This window comes from Nanorana parkeri, unplaced genomic scaffold, assembly GCF_000935625.1.
Source record: "Nanorana parkeri isolate BGI_ZX_2015 unplaced genomic scaffold, ASM93562v1 scaffold13, whole genome shotgun sequence".
In the NCBI taxonomy this organism is placed as follows: Eukaryota; Metazoa; Chordata; class Amphibia; order Anura; family Dicroglossidae; genus Nanorana; species Nanorana parkeri.
Window position 1 is genome coordinate 4,238,647 of NW_017306281.1, and position 12,537 is coordinate 4,251,183.

Consider the following 12,537-nt stretch of genomic DNA (forward strand, 5'->3'; position numbering starts at 1 on the left):
GGGGGGGGGGTGCAAAAATGCACCTTTGCCTGAGTAGGCAAAAATCCTTGCACCGGCCCTGATTACTTCACTGTGTCTATGGTGGTAGACATGATTGCCACCCACGTTTGATTTCACACATATCTGTCTTCGTTCATCTCCATTGCATGCGGGATGGAAAGATTCATAGTCTACAGAATGAAGATAACACTTGCAGTTCATCTCACATGAAGTGACAAAAACACAGCATTTCTGGCAACATCAGCAGGAATTTTCTGCTGAAAATGTCAGCTTGAAACATGAAAACTAATACTTTCACTGCATCTAAGGACTGATAAGCTGCATTATATTATTACTCTCTTGTCTTTCATTGCTCAGCTGAAGCTATCCCAAAATACTTGGTGCAAGTGACCTACCACCATGCAGTGGTCGGGCCTAACCAATTGCCAGGTCTGCCCGAACACTGTAGCATGATCATAAGATATGTCATCAACTCTGTGTAAGTTCAACATAGAGCTTGTCTAGGCATAGAACAGTGGAGCAGAGGAACAGTGCAGTGGGGAAGGTGAATATAAATAGGTTGGGTGTGGATCTCAAATATACTCTATCACTTTGCCATGAACATGGACAAAGCAACTGCCACCATTGTCCAAAAGATTATATACTTCTGATATTTGAATGTGATTAATACATATACTAATGGTATCCTACATGCATACAGTATATAATATATATAGGGATGCACCCATACTGATACTAGTATCGATATCGGTGGCAATACCGAATATTTGGGCGAGTACTCGTACGCCCAAATGCTCCGATGCCTAGCACGATACTTCCTGTATCAGGAAGCCGGGCAGCACGTCATTACACGCTGCCCGCTTTCCTGATTGACCGGGAAGCGGCTCCATGCTGTCTCGTCACTTGTGATGAGAGAGCATGGAACCGACCTTCCGGCCAATCAGGAAGCTGGGCAGCGTTTAATGACGCGCTGCCCGGTTTTCTGATTTGTTGGGAAGCTGGCCAATAAGGAAGCTGGTCGCCGTGTAATGACGCAGAAAGCAGGGCGCCCGGCTTCCTCATTGGCCAGCAAGACGGCTCCGGCTGGGTACCGGAGAAAGGCCGCTCCTGGCTGGAGAGGCCCCAGGGGTGACAGGCTGGACATGCTGAGGTGAGAGGGGACAGACTTTCTTGTTAATGGGGAAGCCGGGTGGCGAGTCATTACACGCCATCTGGATGAAATGGGACTTCCGGTACTCGGTAATTGGTATCGGCGAGTACCGAAAAAAAATGATCGGTACTCGTACTCGGTACCTAAATACTGGTATCGGTGCATCCCTAAATATATATATACAGTATGAGTACACCCCTTTTGAACAGTAAGATTTGAATCACCATCTCAAACACAAGAACAGTTTCCAAAATCTTGACAAAGCCGAGTTTTATAGAACATTTGTTTAGCTCATTACATGAAAGTAAGGTTAATAATATAACTCAGATTACAGAATCTTCAGTTTACTCAAATTAGGTGAAGCAAAAATTAATACACTCCACAACAAAAACTACTACATCTAGTATTTTGTGTGACCTCCCTGATTTGCAAGGACAGCCCCAAGTCTTGTAGGCATGGAATGAACAAGTTGGCGACATATTGCAACCGCTATCTTTTTCCATTCTTCAAGAACAACCTCTTTTAGAGCCTGGATGCCGGATGGAGAGTGATGCTCAACTTGTCTCTTCAGAATTCCCCATAGGTGTTCGATTGGGTTCAGATCAGGAGACATACTTGGCCACTGAATCACTTTCACCCTGTTCTTCAGAAATGCAACAGTGGCCTTAGATGTGTGTATTGGATCATTGTCATGTTGGAAAAGTGCACGACGACCAAGGGCCTGGAGTGATGGTAGCATCTTCTCTTTCAATAGAGAGCAGTACATCTGTGAATTCATCATACAATCAATGAAATGCAGCTCCCCGAACCCAGCAGCACTCATGCAGCCCCACAGAAGGACATTGCCACCACTATGTTTCACAGTAGGCACCATGCATTTTTCTTTGTACTGCTCACCTTTGCGATGCCATACAGTTTTGAAGCCATCAGTTCCAAAAACATTGATCTTGGTCTCATCACTCCAGAGTACAGAGTCCCAGTAGTCTTCTTTTTCAGCATTGTAGGCAGGCTTTTTTGTGCTTAGGCTTTAGGAGAGGCTTCCTTTGTGGACGACACCCACGCATGCCATTGCTCTGCAGTGTACGCCGTATTGTGTTACGGGAAACAATCACACCAGTTTGGCTTTCTACTTCTTTAGCTAACTGCAGTGAACTTGCATGGCAATTTTCTTTAATCCTTCTCATCAGAAGACGCTCCTGTCGCGGTCAGGGCCAGATTTACTCTCTCTAATGCCCCAAGGCGAGTTTCCTCAATGCGCCCCCCTACCATAATCTCCCCTCCACCAAACTTTACACTTGGCACAATGCAGTCAGGCAAGTACCTTTCCACTGGCAACCGCCAAACCCAGACACATCCATCGGATTGCCAGACAGAGAAGCATGATTCGTCACTCCAGAGAACACGTCTCCACTTCTTTAGAGTCCACTGGCGGCACGCTTTACACCACTGCATCCAACGCTTTGCATTGCACTTGGTGATGTAAGGATTGGATGCAGATGCTCGGCCATGGAAACCCATTTCATGAAGCTATTTATGCACTGTTGTTGTGCCAATCTGAAGGCCAAATGAAGTTTGGAGGTCTGTAGCTATTGACTCTGCAAACAGTTGACGACTTCTGCGCACTGTTTGCTTCAGCATGCGCTGACCCCGCTCTATCATTTTACGTGGCCTACCACTTCGTGGCTGAGTTGCTGTCGTTCCCAGTTGCTTCCACTTTGTTATAATACAACTAACAGGTGACCGTGGAATATTTAGTAGCAAGGAAATTTCACAGACCACCTGAATCCAATGATTTGGAGGGGTGTTCCAGTACTTTTGGCAATATAGTGTATATGTATATATAAATATAAACCAACACACCATGGTTGGGTGAGGAGGATGAGTAAGGATGAGGATAGGTCAATGTGTCCAAAAGGATAACCAAAGAAGACAAGATAAACATATGTATGAGGAGAACAACTCAACTGGTAATATTGCTTGAAAGAGGTTTGGGGGAAGGTTCAAGGAAGAGAGACAAGAAAAAATGATGGGTTAGCAAGGTTTGGAGGAGGAGTATGTAAGATGGATGACTGAGTAAGATGAGTGACTAGGCTTTGGAGGTTGACCTACAAGCGGCTGGTGACTGAGGTTTAGAGGAGCAACAAGGATGATGACTAAAATGTAACAGGAGTTGGGGGAAGGAGTGACATGAGAACCAAGATCTGGAGAGGTAGCAAAGGGCATGGTGAAGTATGTTCCATAATGGACTGCAAAGCATTCAATGCTTTGTTTATTTTTGATTCTGTCCTCTCTCCTAGCTTTTAAATCTTTGGAAACTCATATGATAAACATGTTGCAAGAACCCTTCAGAGGATTATTTATAACATTTAATAGCCAGTCCAAATTAGCCTGGAAATCAATCAAACATAATATCAGATTACAGAAGATTACAGGGCTGTGTAGCCCTGGCTGGCTACCCCATTAAGCGGTGGAATAAGCAGTGCATTATCACTTCCGCAAATTGCCACTCTTCCCAGATGTTTTATAGGCAGGCCCCTGGGGCAAGTGGCAGTACTGTCATTGGCTGTATTGGCTGCTGGGAACTTAAGCCCTTAAGCCAATAATCATGGAGTCTGAGGAGAGCGGGCTGGGCAGCAGAGGAGATTCTATAGGCCAGGAGGGGACATACTAGGCACCAGGAAGAGCCCCATGGCCATGACATAAGCCACGTAATGTGCAGGCTGCCAGCTGGAGAGGGAGACCCACATGGACCACCAGGGAGAGAGGATTCTGCGAGGACCATCATAGACCCATAACCAGAAAGAGAGCAGCTAGAGAAGAGGAAAGGTACAGTCTCTTTTCAGCTATCCACTAGCCACCAGGGACATTACGGCCTACTTCTCATATGCCTCCATCCAGCCTGTGGGAGCAGCCATCAGAGAAGAGACTGCCACCAAGAAGGACACCTGTCAGATGTCGGATTGGTGAGGGGCCTTTGGCCATCCTTGTATGTGTTGAACTTTACCTATAGTTGCTGGTACACCTTGGACTGCCTATGGTGGAGCTTTATTTAAAAGGTAAACACGCCTTCTTTTCACTGTCTGATATTGGGACCCTTTTACACGTGTGTTTACATGTCCCTCTTACATGTGTAGATTACAAATACCTTTGCTTGAAGGTTGAGCACTGCACTGTTACAGTTAGAGAACCCCACTGCTGACAGACTCTCCTGTTCTGCAAGTGCCTCCATCCTCCCTCTGTGTTCCTGTGCTCCTGTGCTAGAACTGCAGAATTACATAAGAACGCAGCCTGCTCAGCGTGTACAGGACCACCTACTTTTTATTGGCAGTGGCTGCCGTGTGCTGGTGCTGTGTTGCTGTGATCGGCTGAGCTTCTCTCTTTTTTTTTTTTTTTTTTTTCAACAAGCTTTATGTATGTGTAATAGCCTATAAAGCAGCGTAATGTGTATGGTGGCTCCAGGTTTTTTTTAAAAACAAACATTATGTTTAATGTGTATGTGTATAGATTGTGGAGCAATCTATACACAAGTTTAACAAGTTTTATATATGCTTTTTTTAAAGTGACATTAAAGGATAAAAAATGTCCCCCCCCCCCCCCCATCCCGGCCGAGAATCGAACTGTGCATGCGCCCGCCCCAAGATCCTTTGCGGCCGCACGGACAGTTCCGAACTCTCGCCGCGGGAGCGCGCAGTGATAATAAGGTCAGTCTAAACCGCTGTTTAAGCGTTTTGGTTTTTTTAAAACTTTTTGCCTATATCTACTGCCTGTCAGCAGTAGATATAGGCAAAAAAACGGGAGGCTTTAGAACCCCTTTAACTTCTTTTCTCTGCTCCCCAACCCTCCCCCATCCATTGACGTAAACCAGTAAGATTTACTTTAAATATATCTTGTATAGGCTGACATGTAAATTGGGCAGCAAATATCTACTATTAGGAATTCACCATTTACATACCAGACACTGGACCTGTGGCAAATGTAAGCTTCTTCCCTCAGAATTTCTGTACTCCTTATGTCCAGCTGGTTTGCACGTCCCTCTTTTTTTCTATCTCAGTAAAATTTTAGTGATTTTTTTATTCCACAGAAAAGAATACAGTTTTTATATAAAATGTAGAACTAGGGGAAAGTGGTGAGATCAACATATCAATACGCCAAAGTTTTATGGTTAGAATACCAAACTGTCCAGATCGCTGCACAGGCCACTGCGTACATGCATGTGAGTGTTCAGCGATATGGTTCCAGCATTGCGCATAGAAATGCGCATGTGTGAAAATTACGCAAACGCACAACACAACGTAAACGCACAACACCTCCTCAGTAAAATGAATTTGTGCAGATTTGTGTATCCCTACAGTACATTATCCAACCAACAAAAATGCACAAACCGTGAGAACCCAGCTGGATTGCAATGGCAGGCAGGGGGGTAGTATGAAACCTTTTATTATACAGAAGAAAATCATTAGCAATATCATGTGTGGGTGGCTGCGTGCCTTCCCCAACAGCCCTGCTACTCTAGGTTAAGCCTATGTTACCTATGAAGCAATCTGGTCCTAATAACAATGCAACAACTACATGCTGGCCAATTCTAGTTATGTTAATTTTTTGTTTACATTATGCTTCTTGCATTATAAAAAAAATATTTTTACAAGTCATCCATACTGGTGTTAAATTCCGCTCAATAAAATGCAGCTTTAAAGAAATACTTCTCTGTTTGGCCCTGAGCCTGAGCTTCTGCATCTTGTGGGCCACAATAGAAGCAGATGTATGATGACTATGAATAGATTCAATCATTGCATGACGTAAACCACTGTATCTACCATTTTCATTCTGTCATTCAGCATTATAATGGGATTGCTTTGTCCCCTTGCTTGAAGCAATCTTTACCATACCTAGTTTGAATGAGTCTAGTTATCTTGTGTATGTGTATGTGACACTAAGCCGTATTGTTAACTATGTACTTGTGGTAATACATTTGCACAGATAATTATGTATGGCATTATGGAATCTGCAAACATTTTTTATTTGGGGTCTTTCTGTGATTGGCTTTTTCAGCAACTTTACTTCAATTCCTAGCTGTCTTTTATCTATATGGTTCACATACAAACATTACATCTGCCAGGAGCAAAGTGAGGAAGTACTGTAAGTTTCAAGTCACCAATCCTTATGTAATGGATGTGGTTAAGTATGATTATGACAAAATGCCTATCTCAATAGATCAATTGCAATATATATATATGTTATTTTGCTAGTTGCTCGTTTACCTTACTCAAAACCTTACTCAGAAATGGCTGCTTAAGCACCCCCTCCCCCTCCTATCCGAAGTACGCACTAGAAATAGGAACCAAGATGGCGCCTCCTCTTCAGGACAACACCCAAGACGAAAGATATAAACATCCTGGCAGGAAGTTATGCACGAATGGATCTAACCAATTATAAGCTAGAATATATAAGCTAAAATGCTTTTTTGCAATGCTACGTTTAAACATACACGTTCAGCTGCCTATATAAAACTATGTTAAAGCGGAACAATAAAAGCAGAAGTATATACACTGAACTTGTGTCAGCGTGTTCCTTTCTTCTCTCTCTCTGAGTGTACACTCTATTGAATCAGGCCAGGCGGCAGATATAAGTACGGAACCTTTAATCCGGTCCAAATTTGTGATCAGGTCCACAACACTTACATGGCGATAAAGACACTCTTTCTGCACCCCAAGTGACAGCATTGGTTGTCTGAGAAATTCACTAAGCAACAGCGCTGTCACGCATCAGGCAAATCACATTGCGCACAAACCCCTCACCTGAATGTTTGTAGGTGCCCCCAGCAGTGAAGCTGCCATAGACATTGATGCAAGAAAGGCGAGCACTCCATCAGAAAGTGAAAACACATACTCCTGCCCACAGTATTATGCACATTACATTCTCCTGACCCTGCACTGTGTACATAACATACTCCTGACTATGCCGATGACACTCAAATATATCTTTCTATTCCACAACTTACCCCCTCAGTGTCCCTGCATGTCACTACTCTACTAACTCACATATCAGTCTGGATGTCACAACACTTCTTAAAACTCAACCTTTCAAAAACTGAGCTCATGATATTTCCTCCTGCCCGTGCACCTTCCCCAACATTTCCCTTGAGATCGATAACACAACCATCCATCCCTCCCCACATGCCAAGGTGCTAGGTGTCATCCTTGACTCGGACATCACCTTTCTTCCCCACATCCAATCACTATCCAAATCCTGCCGCCTTCACCTTCGTAACATCTCCAAAATACTCCCCTTCCTCACCAAAGAAACCGCAAAATTACTCATCCACTCACTTGTTATATCTCATCTTGACTATTGCAACTCCCTCCTCATTGGCCTACCACTACACAGGCTATCCCCCCTTCAGTCTATCATGAATGCAGCTGCTAGACTCATCCACCTAACCAACCGCTCAGTGTCTGCAACCCCCCTCTGCCGATCCCTGCACTGGCTTCCACTCGCCCAAAGGATAACATTAAAAATATTAACAATCACTTACAAAGCAGTCCACAACTCTGCCCCCAGCTATATCTCAAACCCTGTCTCAAAATATCACCCTAACCATCCCCTCCGCTACTCCCAAGACCTCTTCTTTCCAGCTCGCTCGTCAACTCCTCCCATACCCGCCTCCAGGACTTCTCTAGAGTCTCTCCCATCCTTTGGAACTCCTTACCACAACCTGTCCATCTATCTCCCAGTCCGATTGCCTTTAGGTGATCCCTTAAGACTCATCTCTTAAGGGAAGCCTATCCCACCTCAACCTAACCACATTCTAATCAAACTAATCACATTCTCAAACAATTCATCCCCACACAGCTACCTCCTCATGTATCACTGGCCCCTCCCTTTAAGATTGTAAGTCCTCACGGGCAGGGCCCTCCTTACCATCTTGTCTTGAATTGTATTATAGTTATAATGTCTTCCTTATATTGTAAAGTGCTGTGCAAACTGTTGGCGCTATATAAATCCTGTATTATAATAATAATAATAATAATCATATACTCCTGATCCTGCACTCTGTACATTACATACAGCTGTATGCCTGACCCTGCACTCTGTACATTACATACTCCTGATCCTGCACTCTGAACATTAGATATGCCTGACCCTGCACTCTGTACATTACAAATGCCTGACCCTTCACTCTGTACATTATATACTCCTGACCCTGTAGTCAACATCACGTACTCCTGACCCTGCACTCTGTACATAACACACACCTGATCCCTGCACTCTGCACATTACATACTCCAGCACTCTGTACCTTACGTACATCTGTACACTAGGCATATTACATATTCCTGATATCACTTATGCTCAGCTTCAGTTTAACTATTCCCCTTTAAGACACTCCCACTGTAAGGCATGACTTGGCTCCAAACACAACTAACTTTACTTTGTTTGTCCCAGGGGACTCTAGGTCTTACGCAAGTCATTAGGTTAGCAGCTCTGACATAAGTTAGCAAAGTCCTGCCTCTACCAACATGTCCAACTCTATACAGAGACAAAGGCATGATAAATGAGAAAAAAACAGCTGCATGGAGACCAAAGGCAATATGGGTGACTAGTTCTTTGCCCTCTGTCTGCCTTATTTGTGCACAACTTCCACAGTTCAGGCCCTCATTAAATAAATACAATATTCCACATATTATGTTCACAAAAACAAATTATTTGTTACCTGGAAAAGAGGATTTCAGTGAACAAAATGTGTAACTGTTTACAGGGGCATCCTGAGCCTGGGTGACACCCGGCCGACTGGCCACTGCACATGCACGTGACGTCACCACGCATGCGTGGCACTCTTCTGATACCTGCCGGCGGCCATCTTGGTGATGGATGCCGGCAGAGAGAGGAGAGGACAGTCACCTGGCGGGATAAGGTATGCCGCCACGTCCCCTCCTCTCTCTCCTGATACTGTCGGGCGTTCGGTCCATGACTGAGCGCCCGACTTTTCAGAGGGGGGTGACACCAAAATGACTGTCACTCATTTTGGTGTCACCCCTCCAATGGTGTCACCCGGGTGCGGGCCGCACCCCCGAACCCCCCTTGTGATGCCACTGACTGTATACACCAACATAGGTAAAGCTGGCCATACACTATGCACATTTTAGCGGTTCTTCCGGAACCAGACGAAAATCGCACAATGGGTACTGCTGTCGGCACCCTGGCGGGCAACCCTCGTTCAGCTAATCAAAGGAGAAAGGTCAGAAAATCTTTTAACGTGCAGAGCTGGTAGCCAATAAACCAATTAGCTGCTAGCTCTGTTTGGACAGCGGCCGCTGTCAGAATGCTAAAAAAAAGAGGGTGTTCCTTGATCAACGCGCACGTTGGTGGATAAATCTGTTCTATTTCTTTCATTCAGCCCATTAGTTGCTTAAGTGAAGTTTCTGAATAATTTTTTGGACTGTGTTGCTTTATTTTTAGCCTCTATGTAGAACACCCATTATTCACCACAGTCAGGCTGACGTCCTAGGCGCAGAGTTATGCCTTCTTTTCAACCTTTGTGCAGGCAGTTGCCTCAAAGGCTGCAGTTTTCACAATGCTTTAGATAACATAATTACTTTCTTGTATAACTTAGTGAAGCTCTTGAGCAAGTCCTGATGTGACAACGCTATTAGGTTTCAGTGGGCGGCAGATTGACCCTGTAAATTGAAACTCTGAGAGGTCACTGCATCTGTCTTATCACCACATTTAATAATTCTACACAAGCTTTAGAGGCCGCAGTTTCATTGAAATCCTTGCCTGCCAACCTTGCAGGATGTGTTCTCTGTGTCTTTCATACCAGGATATTGTTATGCTGTTTGCTGACAATGTGTTTAAATTACGGTAAAATATCCTTGTCAGAGTAGCAAAAAACTATGAACAAAGCAACAGAGGAAAGTAGGAAGGCCCATATTTCTCATGGTCATGCTAGTGCTGCCTGAGTGGTTATTCACTCTCCCTCACCAGTCACTTAGCCTTAGCTGGTATAGGGACCCTGTCTCTAAGACTTTTCTTTTCTTTTTTTGTCAGATAGTTTGGCCCATTTACAGTACGCGCAATTGTTAAAGTGTAACTAAAGCTAACTGTAGCTCTTATTCCCTAAGGAGCTGCTGGATAGATGGGTTAGTTTGCTGTCCGCTAGTGGTGACCTGCCCAGAAATGAATCTATCGCTCACCGACACACCAGTATAGTTAAAGTAGGCTTTATTTGGGAAAGAAAGATGCAAAGGAGGATCTATTAAAACAGTGTTGCAATAACAAGGTGAACTCAATATCAACAACTGTTAAGACGGATTTAAGAAAACAACAGCATGTCCTATCTATAGTTCTAACTACACCACTGACCATTGGAGGATCTGATATACAGTCTGCTTACGGTGGGGCTCCTAAACACACATTGGAGGACTCACTCTCAATGTAAGAGAATTTTTAATCTAAAAAGCTTACAACAAATACAGGTGTCCAAAAGGCCTCCAACCACTGATGCTGTGCAGGTGTCCTAGGGTCAACGGTTTGGTGCCTGCAGGTCAGGTGAGAGGTCACACCACACTCTGTGGTTCTCCTCTCAAGCCTGAGATCGGAGCCACCTAGTAGCCAGGAAGGACCCAGCTGGCTGCCTCATTGACAGCCGGATATGCCTCTCTAGAGCCAGAGCCAACATGTGCCCACCCCTGCCTTGTCTGTCCCTGCAAAGAGCACTGGAGGAACAAAAAAAAGGGGCTCCCTGTAGGGAGCGGTGACTGACAGTCACTCTTCCCTGCAGGGAGCAGACCATTATCTGGGCAGAGTCCCACTTCAGCATTTAAAGGCACCTATATAGGAACAGGGATGTTCTATTAGTCGACTAAAATTTATGTTGAGGTTTTTTCCTACCTGACTTCAATGGGTTAGTCAAAACAGACTGAAGGGAACTGCTTTAAGGATTTAAAGAATTGGAGCAATGACCCCAACAGTCCACATATTCGGCAAGGGCCGAAAAAGGGAACACCATACTAAGGCTTCAGGAAATCAAATAATCCTTACACTTTAGGTATTATGATGAGGTAGTAGGTGAGAATTAATATCAAGGGCTAATATAAGGATTCTGCAGAAAACAGGACAGGTCAGAATAACAAGGGATTTTATTAATAAGCCTCCAATATATAACAGATCTTGGAGGTGTCAGAATTTAATGAAGATGTGCAACCTTTGTAAATTCAATAATCAGGGCTGTATCAAATAATGTTAGATGGATGTCAGCTAGACAGCATTGGTACTGGTAGCACAAACTGATACTAATCTTTGTATATTTATGGCAAAATCAATCCTGTTAAAAAGAATGTAAGATTCACTTTTCCCAGAGAAGTCAATCGCATTCAACTAGACTTGTTCTATAATGTTAAATAGGTTTTGCTACTCATCCAAGTAGTTCCTCGATTCAGCAAGGGTCAGGAACATACCCCAACATGTTCCTGGCACTTATTTTAGCTGAGGTAGCTACTGGGATAAGTAGCACATAGGGATAAGCCAAATGTATCTGGGTTCAGTTTAAGGGAGGTTCTGCAAACTGCTCCTAAATTCTGAATGTTAATCCCAACTCCAGTGAAGTCAATGGTATCTTTAAAAATAAATTCTGTCCATTTTCAAAGCTAATAGATAAGGAATTGTCAAAACAAAGGCACAGAGAGCTGGGCACTGTCAGGATGGGACAATGGAAAAAGAAAAACCATACAACAGCTCTTTTAGGGGGTTATTCACGAAGCTGCCGAGTGAATATCCCAGCCGAAGTGAAGTGAGCCGAACTACGCTCGGCTATTCACTTCTGGCTTGTACGGCTGAGCTCTGCATGTTCGGCTGAGCCAAAGTGCAGAAGGACTTCGACTCAGCCAATCAAACATATGGATCGGCTGATCCGAAGCTCCAGCAGCTCACTCGCTGCCGTTCGCCTCTATTCACATAGGGTCCGAACAGCAGTGAGTGAATAGCCAAATGCCGCCGAGCGTACCCCTTTGGTACCAAGCAGAACAGCAAATCAATGAAAAGAGTCTCAAAAGAAAAAAAAAGTTGCAAAAATATTTTTAAAATGTCAATAAATAGTAAAAAGAAAAAAATAAAGATTTAAAAAAAAGAAAACAAAAACAAAACAATTTAGCGGAGCTAGCAGGTTCCTATTGGCTAGCACCTGCTAGAGTCTTCTAGCAGGTCCCGGCCAATGAATAACAACTGGGCGGAGCCGGCAGTGATGTCACAGCCGCCTCCGCCCAGTTGGTATTGTTTAATGACAGTTCAGAGTCCCCAGGTCATTTGTCACATAAGGTCCCCAAGAGGATGTGGGGGTCTGCAGACGGGGGGCTTGTTGGAATCTTGAAAAATCCATTAAAATAATGTGGATC